The sequence below is a fragment of the Balaenoptera ricei genome, chromosome 11 (assembly GCF_028023285.1).
Source record: "Balaenoptera ricei isolate mBalRic1 chromosome 11, mBalRic1.hap2, whole genome shotgun sequence".
Lineage (NCBI taxonomy): Eukaryota > Metazoa > Chordata > Mammalia > Artiodactyla > Balaenopteridae > Balaenoptera > Balaenoptera ricei.
In genome coordinates this window covers 22,763,681-22,779,700 of record NC_082649.1, presented here as the reverse complement: position 1 = coordinate 22,779,700, position 16,020 = coordinate 22,763,681, and the positions used below count along the sequence as shown (strand labels likewise).

The window sequence follows — 16,020 nt, the reverse complement described above, 5'->3', positions numbered from 1 at the left end:
TTATTAATAATTCTGCACCCTATGCTGGCACCACACAAAAGCACCTGAAGGCCAGTGGTGAAGGTAAATCCCATAGCACCTGAAGGCCAGTGGTGAAGGTAAATCCCCCCAGTGGGCATGACTTCACGCAGGGCACGTGATTGTTCATTTTACTTGGAAGGACAGATAGAGCATAGGGATCCACACTAATTCAAGACAAGTGACTAATAGTTTGGCTGGATGATTAGTACTTGGAGGGAAAATTGCTGAAAAGTGATGACAGAGAGGTCTGGGAAAGAAACAGAGGGATAGATTTTACTAAATGGGCAGAGGGATAGATTACTAAATAATCTAAGGATTATTTTCAATGTAGATGCTCTCCAAAGAGCAACCTCCTAAGAGGGGGATCTTAATAGGCAGTTGACAAGATGACCCATTCTCTTGATGTTTGGAAGCTTCTCCTTAGCCATCACTGTCCTTGTCCAATGGGATTATGAAAATAGTGGCCACGGTGACATAAATGGAAGTCATATATAGCTCAGTAACATAGACTTCTGTATACCAAAATAGATCAGATTGAAACCACTGCAAAATGACTAAATTACCAACATACTTAAAACATAAGTAACATTAACATCATAACATGAAATAAATTCAAAATAAAAAGAGTTCTTTGAAAGGAAGATTGAATTAAAAGGTCAATAGGAGTAGATGTTTAATATTTTTCATAATTTCATTAGTGATCCAGGGGATTTTTATAAAATGGCACTTAATTTAAAAAACTATGACTGCCAAGGCATTATGAAAGGTTGCATCAAAGATACTAGCTTGAACCTGTTTCACGAATATATGGCAAAATAAAATAAAAATAAAGTGATTCAGTATTGAGATCAAGGAATATCAAGAAAGAAGTTTCGACATTAAGAAGAAATTGGATTGTCATACCTGAATCTTTATGACCTTGCTTTTCTTCTCCTTTCAGTTTTCAGTATTCTAATCTCAGTGGTGAACTAATCCTTCATTTAAGAATGCTTAATATTGTTCTTTCTGGAGCCCTTAACATATGGACATTCAGACAAAGGCAAAACTCTACCAGTGATGGTATGCCAGCTGCAAGGGTATTTTGTCAGTAAGGAAAATGAGAAGGCTCGGGTAGTTATTAAAATGTCCAGTGATGTTCAGGTATTTTCCTCATGTCACCAGGTTAATAAAGCAGTGAAATAAAGATCGCCTAATGTCAAATAGTCTCATACATATACACCATACATAGCACATTGACACACACACAGTAGAGAAGTTCTTCCTTTATGGGTCATTTTGTCTTGTGACTTGTGTCTTGTCTTGTGACAGTGTCTTGTGACTGACCGTAACAATACTCATCCCTCCCCCCAATGCACAGACACACAAAGAAAATCTCAAAGTAGGAGTGAATTAAAAATGTGTTGCTAAGTAGTGTGTTGAAATTTCTTACCCTCCAACATTCCTAGATTTTTCCAAGTGAACTTTAGATTTTCATATTTAAATCTGTAAATTAAATCACAACCAGAATAGATCAGTTAACAAAGCAGAGTTGATTATGATATTTCCATTTGGATTCCAAGGCTGGAAAAACAAAACGAAAACGAACATTTTTTTATAAGAAAAGGGGATATATTTAAAATCTGGGAAACCAGCTTATTTTGCTGACACCCTCATGATTATGTGTGTGTGTAATTCAAAACAGAACAACAGCTAAAACGCTGAAATCATTGATGATAGTGAGGGCAATTAAGGTTGAGAAGCCTGAGCCAGAGACTAAATGCTGCAGTGAAGGGGAAGGAAATGACGATGGGGGAATGACAGGAACAGGGGAAAATAGAGCGCCAGAGGAAGGTATGTTAGGAAGGTTTGCGTATCAGAGTGAGGACGCTCCAGGGAGGATCTGTAAGCTGCAACTGACTCCTCTACCGGAAGGAAAAAAGTCTTTAATACAATTCAATTATACTGTAGATTTCAAGAACGTGATCCTAGAACATGTTTGGCTGAATCACCAGATACAAGGGATGGGCAGACGTAGTGGGTCTCAAGTCTCTCTGAGAGAGTGGAAGGAGTGTCTTCCATGGAGAACTCGACTTCACAATGGCACGGAATAGCTTGGTGGGGCGCTTCTTTTACGAGACATTTACCTTGGGTGGAGTGCGCCCCCTAGAGTGCATGTAGGTTAATTTCAGAGAACTACTGGAGATTTTGCGCGTCTAGTCAACCAAATTTATAAGGTAAGAGAGATGCAATGTTCCCAAACTGCTGAAATGAAACTTTTACAAGGGCCAATCACTTTATGTGACTTGGCTTCTTGAAAGTGGCCAATTGTTTGCAACAAACAATAAACTAACACAAATCAAACCATTCACCTCTTCTGTGACCAAGAATAGCTTTTCTCTTTCCCTCAAACCTCTTGCTTTGCATTCAGGTCTCCCTCTACAACATTTTCCCCTGGTTTAGGTGAGACACAAAAACTTTTTACTTCGTAAACTGGATTGTATAATCAAATTCATGTTGATTCATCAAAATCATTGTTATTAATAGGACCGCGAAGTTAAACTACTTGTAGGAAAAGGTGGAATCGTCCCACAAGTACCAAGCAACTATCCCAAATCTCTGGAGACCAGTGTCCTAAATCTGTGTTCTTTGATGTTTCCATAAGTGCTTAGGGCTTCAGCTGTGTATCTCCTTTAGCAGCCTTTTCAAGAGGTGATGCTCTCCCAAGCATACCCAGAGTGAGAGTTCAGGACAAGTAGAAGGAGAAAAGAAGTTTTCCTGTACTCTTTTTACTTCTTTCCTTTTGGGATCCAAACAGGACAGGACAGACCAGCAAGTCTGTGTGGTGAATGAGTATCTCCTGCCTTCTCAGCTCAAACCTGGCACTGGTGAACATCCACTCTCAAGCTTTTTTTTTTTTTTTTTTTTTTGTTTGTTTGTTTTTTTTTCACACACACACACTGTATTTTATTTTTACAAGAGATAAATAGACTGACACCAAGCATTGTACAGGGACACTCTCAAGCTTTTAAGAGAGGGCAAGGACTCAAGAGAGTGGCTTGCTTCTTTGGCTGGAGCGTTCTCTCCTATAGCTGTCATCATGGCCAGCCTCATGTGTCTGTGACCAGTGCATTTCAGAGAGCCTTGTGGCCAGCACATTATGCAGCCAGTCTGTCCTACGTCTCACTACCGGAGAATCCTGTGCTCTTCATGCCAGAGAAGAAACTTTGTTCCCCAAAGTACTAGAGCAGGTTGACTTCAGACTTTCTAGCCTCTTAATATTAAATTTTCTCCAAATCCAGGAAAACCCCCGTTGAACTGATTCCTGATGCTAGTTTGATGAAAGATGAGGTGGGGGTATGGTCAAAGTGATTTTCCTGCTCTCAGAACTCTAATTTTCCCCAGTAGTTAATTTTTGTGTAGTACAGACTTTAGCCAACATAGGAGTGGCTGCTCAGTGACTAGAGTGGATGGCTTTTAAAGGTGGACAAATAAGTTTGAGCAAATCGGCTTGAATTACGAGAGACGAAGAAGTTTCAACAGGTAAGAAAACCAGAGAGTAAGAAGGAAGCCAAGGACCACTGAACGAGTTGTAAGGTATTCCCGCTGGAGGTGCCAGGGATCGAACCCGGGGCCTCGTGCATGCTAAGCACGCGCTCTACCACTGAGCTACACCCCCTCACCTGTTTATCAAGTTGGCTGAAGAAAATTTAATGGCAATATCTATCTGCATTGCTTTTTTCTGCGAACTTGAAATTGTTAGCACAAAGATCCTTTATGTACAGCTCCATTATTTCTGAAAGTCCTTTCTTTCATTCTCTTTCGCGGTGACATGAGGAGAAAAGCAATTTCATGCTAGGCAGAAAGTCACCGTTCCTAGGACCGATTCACGCTTGTCAACCTACCCCCAAAGACCCGGCTACACAAAACTTGAATAGAGGAAGGCAAAGAAGAGCCCTTTCCTGGCCCTGTCTCCCGGAAGAGCCTAGAATCAATGACACTCAAAGAACAATGAGAGGAGCTAGTCCCATATCTTAATTTCTTTTTTTTTTTTTTTTTTTTTTGTTTGTTTTTTTATATTGCAGGTTCTTATTAGGCACATATCTTAATTTCTTAATACAGATTTCCACTAGAAGGAACCAAAGCTCCTGGAAGAACTTGTTGTCACCAGAGGGCTGGGACAGGAAAAGTACAAGATGAGCCTAGAATATCTTTCTGAGCCAGTATGTAAGAAAGTACTCAAGGATAATTGAACACAGTATCTATGAGTCAAATCTTGGAAACACTGAGCATTAAAATGAGTAATAAAAAGAATATAGTCTGGATGGATAAAATAAGAATACTTGAGTTCATACTGATAAGAAAGGGAAAGAGAAAGAAAGAAAAAAGGAAATGAAAGAGAAAGAAAGGAAGGAAGGAAAGAAAAGAAAGTTTACCCTACGTAGTATGCCAATTATAGTGTGGAAGAAATGACAGCATCATCATTTTCCACTGTCCTGTGATGACTGATTCAGGCAAAATTCATCAATCAGTGCCCAAGCTATGGGTGACAGTTTGATAAAGAAAGATGTATTTATCAAAGTGTATTTATCCTCACATATTTCTTATGAAAATGGTAACTTGACCTTTAAAAAACTCAGCAGAGAAAACCTTACCCCAAATTATCAGATTAACTTCATCATAATAGGGACACTGACATCATGTACCTCTTATGAGATAAACTGAGAAGGACACAGCAACACTCCTATTGTATTCTGACCAAAATGCATCATCATCTGAATCTAATCAGGCAGTCAAACCGAAATTGAAACACATTATACAAACCAACTGTAACATGCTCTTTAAAAATGTCAATGAATGAAAATGTCATGAAAGACGAAGAAAAGTTGAGAAACAGTCCCAAATTAAAGGAGACTAAAAATACATTAACATAAATGAAATGTGTCACCATGGAGAGGTCCTGGATTTGGAAAAAAAAAAAAAATGGAGTAAAGGATAGTATTGGGACAATTAGCAAAATTTGAGTATGAGGGGTATAGTTTTGTATCAATATTAAATTCTCTACATTTGACAATTTTACTGTGCTTACATAAGGGAGTGCCCTGAAAGAATACAAGGAAGTATGTTGGGGTAAAAGGATATGTTTGCCAACACTGTCAAATGGTTTAGGAAAAAATTTATGTGTGAAGAGAGAGAGCAAGTGAGAGAGAGAAAGAGAACCAATGAATGTGGCAAAATGTTACAATAGATGAATCTGGATATATAAGATATTTTTTGCACCTGTATTTTATGTTTGAAATTATCTCCAAAAAAAGTTTTAAATATTCCTCCTTTTTACAACTTCCTTCCTCATTGTGCCAAAATGCTGCCAGAAAGACATAAAAGGTAACGCATAGTGATTTAAACCATAGTACTGTGTGTGCTACCTCTGGGAGTTTAGACCTTGATGGGGAGATGGGAATGAATTTACAATATCTGACCCAAAATGCGGAGGAGGGAAGATGAAGAACACTTCGTGTTGGCATAGGATTTTGGTGGGTGCATTCTCTTTGACTCTTCCTTTAGGTAAACAGGAAACAAGTTCCCTTTAACCTAAGTGAAGTAGCCTGAAAGTGTTTGTTCCACGTAAGACTTGGCTTGTTTTTTCTAAGCATGTCAAGGTTTGCAGAATCTCTCACTGCTCTTTCTTTCAAAAAAAGACAAACAGTACATAGGAGGGCATGCGTGCAGTTGAGTTTTTGGTTTTGGCAAATAGTCACTGGTATTTGTGGCTCTAAAGAGAGCAGTAAGAAACCACATTTTCTCGACCCCATTGTAGCTGTGAGGAGACCCGTTTGTTTTAGAAATGGAATCTGCTGACAGTTTTGAGCTTCTGTACCTAAGATTTGTCTGGAGTGACTATTTGTTAGCACATGGGGTTTATAAAGCAAAAGAAAGGATAAAAAATATAGGTTAGGCAGAAACCTAAATTTTTTGAATTGCAGAGAGTTTCATAACAAAATGTCTTTAATCCTGGATAATTTGATAGAAAATTAAACTTTCAATTTGATGGTTCAGGATTTAGGTCTCGTTTTAGAGCCTGGTAGTTTTTTGTTTATTTGTTTGTTTCCCTTACTTAGATATGAGCCAAGACTAGTACAACCCAGCTTTGTTCTGGAGAATCTTGTCCATGCATTTACCCTCCTCACATGGAGCTCTTGGCTCAACAGGAGTATGAAGAGCTAGAAACCAGACAAACATGTATTGACTTGCAGTGGTTTATTCTGTTCTACTGTAGGGATATTGTTGATTTAAGGAAGGTTCCTTACAACATTAAAAAAGAAACTTAAGTATTGCTTTTAAGGTTACAAATTTAGAGAAATGTAGAAAGTAACTAGGGAGGAAAAGATATGGCCTGTAAACTGGAAAATGCCGGTAAGATTTTTATTTTACAAATCATTGATAAATTAGAAATTTGAACAACTTCTTCCTAGACAAGATGATTGACTGGATTACTGGGTATGAGTGAGGAGGTGGCCAGCGTCAAAGGATCCCCAACTTTTTCTCTGAGGATGGTAAGAATGGTTATGGTGTCTTGTCAAAGAACTTGAGGACTTCCAGAACTTCAGTTTGAATTGAGAGGCCAGTGGCTCAAACAGATTACTCAGACACTTGTTGAATTAAAGTTCTAAAATCTCATGTATTTTGGCTAGAGTGAGACTCCATACATTCATTGTGAGTTCATTCATAGAAAAATCTAGAGCCATTTTGTGATCATCAATGTTGCCTAAAAGACTGGTGAGCTAGAAGACACAAGAAACCACAAAATCTTGAAAATAGGGCAATTATCTCTTGATTTCTGTCATGGCTCCATTGTTTGAATAGTCAGGAAGCTCTGGGAGGAGCAAGTTTTTTTTCCGGAGCACGCCAGGAACTGATATCAGCTTCTCTGCCTTCTAGAATATGGTGGGAGAAAAGTTGAGAGAACAAAAATGTGGCTCATGTTTTTAGTAGGATGTTTCCTTTAGTTGAAATTACCTCAAAGTTCCATGTTCTTCACTATAGAGAACATACATTGTTTTACCCCTCAAACTAGAGGAATTGGGGTGGGTATTTCTACTTTTTTCTTGTTGAATGCCCTTTAATTAATTGGTTTCAAACTTTCCCCAAATCTAGGAACAAGTGCACTTGAACTGAATCAAGATGCCTTTTCCCACTGTGTGATAGATGATGAGCATCATTTACTGCCAGGTGTAGGAAAGTTTGAGTTTTGAGCATTGAAACTTGGTGGGTTTCCCAAGGGCAAGTTGAAATCCTGCTCACAGAACCCTACGTTGAGTTCAGACTGTGGCCAATATGACACATTATTTTTTCATACTTGCAAAATAATAAAAAAATAAGGTGCTTGTTTAATGTAGCTAAGGGTAAGAAGCGGATAATAGTAATAACAATGGGTTACATTAAATGATTATATCACCTCCTTGATAAACAGACTCCCTCAAAGATGAAGTAATTACTTGGCCACCAGTTCACAGCCAACATGTAACAGGGCAAGTTTCAATGCCAGGCAGATTTCCTTTAGAACACCTACTCCAGGTCTTTTCTTTAGAGATGGAAATCCTGAAGTCAAAAGACCACTTGAGATTAGTGGCTTTTGGATTTATTCCTCTTTGAAAATGTCATTATCACTCATAGGAAAAGAAGTGGTGCTACATAATCATATAATGTTGAGCAGTTTTCAATTCTTTGGGGAAATTGAGAAGAGAGAAACGAATGAACTCATAATACTCACCATGAAATAAAATACCTTAAGTCCAGCAACATGGTCTGCAAACCCTGCTGTGACATTTTGTAGGGGACGCTACAGCTCTGGTTTTGGACACCTAAAGGAATGGAAGACAGAAAAGAGGGAGGAAAACAAAGTAATCCTGAGAGCTAGTGATTACAGCATCTCTTTCAAATGGAATTTTCTTTGCAATAAAGAGAATGCAAAGGAGATTTGCAACTAGGATAATATCTACCAAATGAATTAGCTGAATGTATGTCCAGTAAATAGATTTATAGATTTGGGTAGCTTACTAGGTAAACTTTTGGAATTTTTAAACCAGGGAAACAAAGTTTGAATCCCTAGGGGCTCAGGTCCTTCTGTTCGAATTTATTCTCCCATTATTTCTAACTGGCAAAAGGCTACTGAAAGCTTGCCTGTTCTTAAAGTTTGAGTATTTACAAGTTCTGAGACCCTATACTTTGTGGTTGGTAAACTATTGCCTGCGAGCTAAGAATGGTTTGGGAACGTTAAAAGGTTGAAAAAATAAAACAAAAAATAGTATTAGTTGACATGTGAAGTTTATATGAAATTCGAATTTCAGTGCCCATATATAAAGTTTTATTCGAACACAGCCACTTCATTCATTTACATACACATCGTCTGTGGCTGCCTTTGGGCTACAACAGAGAGTGGTTGCAACATAGACGGTACGTGTCACCCTTTTCCCTTCCCACTTCTGCTGTGCACACTACACATCACAGTGGCTCAGTGACCATTCCCCAAGTTTTTCAATGTCACGTGCATAATATTTTATTATTTTAAAATAATAAAAATCAGCAGTGCTTACTGCTCACAGGGTATTAATATGTTGGAGCACCATGTAAACTCAAAGAAATCATAAAATGCACTTATTACTTTGGTTAAAAACAAAACCAAAACCATTTGAAAACAATAAAAGTGTGCTTCGGCTGTGAGCTCCTTCATGGCTGAACTATGGCACAGCTTTTAACATGCTAATGGAATACAACATATTTTTCTCTTCTTCTTGATTCTTCCTCTCTTACAATCTCCAAAAATGCTGAGAAATGGAATCCAATAATGCTATAAATTTGCAAAATATATATATACTTACTGTACGTATATACAGTAACTCCCCTACGTAGGAATCTTCAAGTTGCGAACTTTCAAAAATGTGACCATGCGGCCCATCAATGTCAGGTGAGAGTGAAATTGCAGCTTGCCCTCTGTCTCCTATTGTTCACGATTCTTCAGCTCTTCCATCTCCAACCTCCTCTCCCCCCTCCAGTCAGTATCTCTTCTTGCCTGTTCACTCGATGCCAGCCCCTGTATGCCAGCTGTTATACTGTACTACTGTTCTGTAAGATTAAAAATTTTTTTGTGTTTTTTAATGTATTATTTGTGTGAAAAGTATTATAAACCTATTACAGTACAGTACTATATAGCCGATTGTGTTAGTTGCGTACCTAGGCTAAATTTGTTGGACTTATGAACAAATTGGACTTATGAACTCACTCTTGGAACAGAACTCATTCATATACATGAATGTTACCAGACTAAACACTCATCACAATATTCTCAACTGACAGGAAAGCTGTCACAAAAATTAGAAAATTTAAAATGGCATATCTTATTACAACAGACTTTCTTCACAAAAAAAATCAAGTTAAATTTTTAATTTTAATTTATTTTTAATTTTAAAAATTTTACACAATTTTAAAGGTTACTTTCCATTTACAGTTATTACAAAATATTGGCTTTGTTCCCCTTGAGCCTATCTTACACCCAAGTTTGCTCCTCCCACTCCCCAACCCCTCTATTGCCCTTCCCCTCCACTGGTAACCATAGTTTGTTCTCTACATCTGTGAGGCAGCATCAATAGTTGAATTTTAAAATAAGACAAATGATTTGGCATCATTTCTTTTGACTCCTGATGAGTCCACAGGTGTTACCAATATTACTCAGTTGTTTATTCAAGGAGTCGGTGCCCATTTGAAGTAACTAAAGAAATAACCTGCATGAATAGTCTACGTGTAAAACTCCAGGTGAGAATATTTTGTGGGAAGTTGAACAAACAATTCATTACAACCGGAAGTGAAATCTGCTACAATATGTTAGAACTGGTGGCAGGAAAAAAAAAAAAAAAAAAAAAAGCCTTAGTTAAACAAGTTTAAAACTTGTGGAAAATGTAAACCTGTGGTTTTTTGCAGATACTTGTGGTAAACATTTGAATGTCACAGGTCATTGAACAATGAGATATCAGTGGAATCAACCATTGCCATTTTTGCAAATTTATTGGGAATGTAAGATGAAATCACTTGACAGTGACTTCATAAATTGTGAGCCTTAGTTTAGAGCTGAGATTAACTCCCTGGAGGTGCTGGGAATTGAACCCAGAGCCTCATGCATGCTAAGCACACTGTCTACCACTGAGCTACACCCCCTGCTGAGGGTAGTTGCCACTATTACCTGCAGGTATTCCAAGATTGAAGCTACCCTGCTCTTTCTGAAACCCTCAAGAGAAGGGACATTGCATTCTGAACTGAAAGGTGTCTAAATACAGGTAGAATCTTTCATAAGTATCGGACCCTCCAAGGGCTGCTTCCTGAGTGGCAGTTCCTATCCACCACCAAGGGGAGTGTCGGACGGAATATTCTTTTGTGTCTTCAACTTCTTTCTTTTCTGTCTACAGCGCTCTCAGAAAACTATAAAAGATAGTGCAGGGAAATACAAAGACCGGTGCCATGAGAACTGCTCAGGAAATTTAGGTCCACTAGGGAGATAAGAATGAAGTGTAATTAACTCACAATACGGGCATGAAATGAAGAGTGAAGTCAGTCACTACTTTACTAAACCGCTGCGCCCAACATCTTTGTCTGGAAACGCGGGAAGCAGCATTCTGCCCAGGACGCTGTGTCTCTAGCTCTGAGACCCCTAAGGACAGAAGACAGGAAAGAGGATTAGAAAAGACGCTCCCGTCGATATTGCGCCTCTTTCAGACAGAATGTTTTCCACAATAAGGCGAACACGAAGGAAGCAAAGGAAATAAATTCGTTATTTATAAGACCTCCTCACATCTGGGCAGGTCCTCAAAACCTATCTGTCCCTGGGACACAAAAAAGTAGAAGTTTCCAGCCTTTATTCAAATGTGTACCACTGTCAACGCAGACACACGTGGTTTTTTGTGTGTTTTTTGATTGGTTGGTTTGGTTTTGGTTTGGTTTGGTTTTTTGAGGAAATCCTGTCATAGATGGAGGAGGGGAGGGGCAGGAAATTATGTAATTTTAAAACTCCCCCAAATGACTCTGAAAGGTCAGCAAGGTTCGGTTGTTCCTAGACTAATGCTGAGAACGGGAGAGTTGAAGGGGGACGGAGAAGAGAGGGGATGAAGAGCGGAGAGTGTCCTGTGGGGAGGGGGAGACAGTTGAGGGGGAGAAGAAGCAGCCAAGGAGGAGCAAGAGAACGAGGACGCTAGAAGAAAGTTTGGGAATGAGAATTAAACATCAGTAATATTTGGATGAGGGAGAATATGGATGTATCCAAGGTCTTTATCTCTTCTGCATTTCTACAGGTCCACCGCAAGAGAAGGCGCCATTATTCTAAGCGAAGTAGGTGAAAACGTTATGTCCCACAAGAATCCAGTTTGTTTTGTTCCAGTTATCGTAGTTTGAGAGCTACTAGTTGCTCTTTTCCTTGCTGGTTAAACAAGTTGAGCACTTTGTAGGGCGCTCGTGTGGTTGAATTTTTGTTTGCGGTGCAGTACTGCTGGAATTGATAGCTTTATAAAGAGCAGCTGGAAAGCCACACCTGGATTCCCGTGTGACTGTAGTGGGAGCAATGTTGAGCGTAGAAGCAGGGTCCGCCGGTGGCTTTGGGCTTACGTGTCTGAGGCAACAACTGATTTTTAGCGCATTGGGCTTGGAATATGAGGGACAAATGAGAAAGAAAGGTAAGCCGGACAACAAACGAATACTTTTGAATAGATGTCCAAGAATACAAGGTCAGCACCTCGGATAGCGCATCAAACTTTCGACCTGAAAGTCGACCGTTTAAGTCTCTGAGAGCAGGTTCTTTAGTTCTTACATTCTTGCTTCTTACTCATACGCAGAAGTCAGTCCTCTGAAACCCAGTTTTCTTCTAGATATCTTTTAGGACATTTTCAGTGTTCTCCTTTACTGCTTATATTCTACACTTCTCCCAGCGGGAGTCTGAAGAGCAATAGTTTGAACGGACTTTCTCTGTTCCTCTCCTGTGGATCTTTGCTTTAAACCCAATGCTATTTCCACCAAAGACACATGAGGATCAGAAGTACCTGGCTTCATTTCGGCTATTTCAGAAGTCATCACACAATACCTAAGAATAGTAAGGGTGGGGGCAGGCATCCCTTACGCTGTGTGTACCCCACGGCACAGCTGTGATTGTTCAAAATGGCTAGAGAGCAGATGGCTAATAAGAACATGAATAAACGGTTTGAGTAACTCAACACGAGCATCGTTGTATTCCACAGTGACAAAGAAGATTGTGGCATCACGACAAGGCAGGAAACTTGAATATTCTCTCACTAAGAAAGCCTAAGACACTCCTGGTTTGCTTGTCGCGGTTCCCAGTAAAGAGAGATGCCCAAGTGGAGGTGCCGGGGATTGAACCCGGGGCCTCGTGCATGCTAAGCACGCGCTCTACCACTGAGCTACACCCCCGACGTAGTCGAGCTATTTCATTCATACTAGAAATTGTTCCATGAATTAACTTACATGCGCTCTAGGGAGCGCACTCCACCCAACGTAAATGTCTCTTGCAAGAAGAGCTCCGCCAAGCTATTCCGTGCCACTGTGCTTGACATAGCATCAAAGTCACGGTCTCCCAAGAAGACGCTCCTTCCACTCAGATTTGAGACGCACTATGCCTACCCATCCTTAACATCTGGTGATTCAGCCAAGCATATGTTGTAGGATCACGTTCTTGAAATCTACAGTGTAAGTGAATTGTATTAAAGACTTTTTTTTTCCTTCTGGTACAGATGCCAGTTGCTGCTTAGAGGTCCTTTCTGGAGGTTCTTTCCTCTGATAGGCAAACCTTCCTAATATACTATCTTCTGGCGCTCTATTTTCCCCTAGTCCTGTCATCTCTCATCATCATTTCCTTCCCCTTCACTGCAGAATTTAGCCTCCGGCTCAGGCTTCTCCAGTCCAAATGCCGTCATTGTTATCAATGATTAGGCGTTTTTGCTGTTATTCTGTTTTGAACACACGCACACACAACACATATGTAATCATGGGAGTGACATCAAAACTAACTGGTCTCCCAGATTTCTTAATACATCCCATTTTCTTACAGGAATTTTATATCAAACCTTTGGAATCCAAATGGAACTATCATAATCCAACAATTGTGCTTTGTTAACTGACCTATTTTGGTTGTGATTTCATTTACAGTTTTAAAATAAAAATATAAAGTTTACTTGGAAAAATCTAGGAAAGTTGCAGGATAAGAAATTCCAATATACTTGCTACTCAGCATCACACTTTTAATTTCATTTTACTTTGAGGTTTTATGTGTGTGTGTGTGCATTGGGGAGTATTGTGAGGTTTAGTCACTGTGAAATGACCCATAAAAGAATAATCTCTTTATTGTGTGTGTGTATCAGTGCTATATGTATGACATATATGTGTGAGAATTTATGTGACATTTCGTATCTTGATTTCACTGCTTAATTAACCAGTGACATGAGGGAAAGAGATGAACATCACTGGACATTTTAACAATTACTTGAGCCTTCTCATTTTCCTTACTGACAAAACATCCCTGCAGCTGGCATGCCATCACTGGTAGAGTTTTGCCCTTTGTCTGGAATGTCCAGGAGATAGTATTAAGCGTTCTTAAATGAATTAAATGAAGGATAAGTTCACCAATCAGATTAGAGTACTGAAAACTGAAAGCAGATGAAAGAATAGGGTCATAAAGATTCAGGTTTGACAATCCAATTCTTCTCTAAATCAATAACTTCTTTCTTGATATTCCTTGATATGGATACTAAATCGCTTCATTTAACTTAATTTTGCCATATATTCATCCAACATTTCCAAGCCAGCATCTTTGATGCAACCTTTCATTTCTAGCACCTCCATTACTGTCCTATTTCACTCTTAAACCATGCTTGCACAGACTTTTCCCACTTTCCTCTCTATATTACCTTACTTACCTTTTCCCGCTCAATAGCAAAGTTAAATTCATAACTCTTTACTCCACTCCAAGGGCCTCATCATCACTGTTGAAGTCTGTCTTCCCAACGAACATTTGATTGAAAGAAACAAAAAAGAAAAATCTGGTTCATGTAGGATCTCTTGAACCTGAGGCAACAAACACAACAGATTCACATCATCAAGTTTGATGACTCAGTGCCATTGGCAGTACCATTGAGGAGCATGAAAGAAAAAGAACAGAAAGAGGAAAAAAAGTAAGACGTTCTCGGTCGATTATCTTTTAGAAGGCATTATTCTTTCAACTGTGCCTTGGTCAATGAAATAGCTGTGGGCTAAGGAGAAGCAAATCTGCCCAGTGATGATCCCTTCTCTGTGCTTCTCTACTCTTCTACCTCCAAGCATGATTATCTTCTATAGTCAGCAGAAATAGGGGGCAATGGATCATCAGTCTTTCTGAGCAAGTAATCTGGTGTTAAGACATTTACTTTGGGTGGAGTGAACCCGCTAGAGCTCGTTAAGTTAACTCACAGAACAATTGGTGATTTTGCGAGACTCACCAAATCCTCACTAATTTCTAATATGAATGAAATGAGCCATATGCGGCGGGGGTGTAGCTCAGTGGTAGAGCGCGTGCTTAGCATGCACGAGGCCCCGGGTTCAATCCCCGGCACCTCCACTTAAGGAGTATCTTTGTTGGGAACCACTACAGAATAACACTAATTATTCTTTACAGTGGCTCAGCAGCTCCCAGGGTTGAGAAAAGTACAGAAGTTAAGTGAATCCACAAGTGTTCTGATCTAGTCAAAATAGTGTCACCTATCCTTATTGGGATTATGAAAAGAGGTCAGATTTTTGTCATGAGGAATCACTCATCCTTATTGGGATTATGAAAGGAGGTCAGATTTTTGTCATGAGGAGTCACGTATCCTTATTGGGATTATGAAAGGAGGTCAGATTTTTGTCATGAGGAATTATTCCCCTCTCAGTAATTTACACAAATTACCTGACCACACATTCCTCCCTTCAGTTCCTAAAGTGAATCCTTCAGAGTACTGATGTAGGGAAATTAGGGATTTTACGCTGTCAAGCTTTCCTTGACATCACTCAATAAACACCCTTTCCACACTGTTTTTATCTTTTTAAATAAAATCATGCCTTTTATTCGTAAGTTCCAATCACAAAGAAACACCAGAAAAATCACCTAAAGACTTTGGAGTCCAAATAAAAGTTATCAGTGGAATAGAGAGGAAGCAAAATGCCCCTGTGTCTGTTAGCCATAACAGTGAAAAGACCACTTCCACTCTGATTCATGCATCCATGAGTCCTGATGAGAGAGACACATTCCCATTATAAGTCACTGATTAAGAGCATTCACCATATCCTGGATATCATTACACAGCCCCCAACCCCAAAAAGTATTGTCTCTCAGCTCATACAATAACCAAGTATTCAAAAGGTCATTCCACCATCCTATCAGGCCAGCTGCTTCAGGGTTAGGGGCTTATGGTGAGGCCAGTGAACTCCAGAACATTAGCCCATTGCCAAATTTTATTTGCTATAAACTGGCTTCTTGTCTCAGAAACAATGCTGTGGATGCTGTTGAATATGACATTCAGTAAATCCATGGTTGGTGGTTTTGCAGAAGCATTGTGGGAGGTGAAGGAAAATCCACATCCAGAATAAATATTTATTCCAGTGAGATATACACTGTCCCCCTAATACAGAATTGGTCAAATATAATGAACCTGACACCAGGGATTTAGCTGCTTCCCCCATGGAATGATAGCTTGTGACGGCTCAAAGTTTGTCTGTGATACTGGTAGTTTAGTCACTTAGCAGTGGTTTGAACTACATCATTTCGGTGCACAGAGGTGCCTGTTACTGAGCCTGTGTATGACCTCTGTTCCTGTCATCATGGCCAGTTTGTCCATAAGCTCACTGGGCAAGTAGAATGGTGGCTAAAGAGAAGCTTCCAGACATCAACAGAATGGGTCATCGTGTCCAACTGCCTATTAGATCCCCTCTGAGGAGGTTGGTCTCTGGAGGGCATTTACATGG

The 16,020-nt window shown here is 39.5% G+C and overlaps 4 non-coding genes across 4 annotated transcripts; 1 reads left to right on the top strand and 3 right to left on the bottom strand.

Moving 5' to 3' along the window:
* Positions 1-3,604: 3,604 nt before the first annotated feature.
* Positions 3,605-3,676, bottom strand: TRNAA-AGC (transfer RNA alanine (anticodon AGC)). Its single transcript has one exon. It is a non-coding gene; the product is annotated as a tRNA-Ala (tRNA).
* A 6,458-nt stretch (positions 3,677-10,134) lies between these two features.
* On the bottom strand, positions 10,135-10,206 carry TRNAA-AGC (transfer RNA alanine (anticodon AGC)). Its single transcript has one exon. It is a non-coding gene; the product is annotated as a tRNA-Ala (tRNA).
* A 2,181-nt stretch (positions 10,207-12,387) lies between these two features.
* On the bottom strand, positions 12,388-12,459 carry TRNAA-AGC (transfer RNA alanine (anticodon AGC)). The gene has a single exon. It is a non-coding gene; the product is annotated as a tRNA-Ala (tRNA).
* A 2,107-nt stretch (positions 12,460-14,566) lies between these two features.
* TRNAA-AGC (transfer RNA alanine (anticodon AGC)) lies at positions 14,567-14,638 on the top strand. Its single transcript has one exon. It is a non-coding gene; the product is annotated as a tRNA-Ala (tRNA).
* Positions 14,639-16,020: the final 1,382 nt, after the last annotated feature.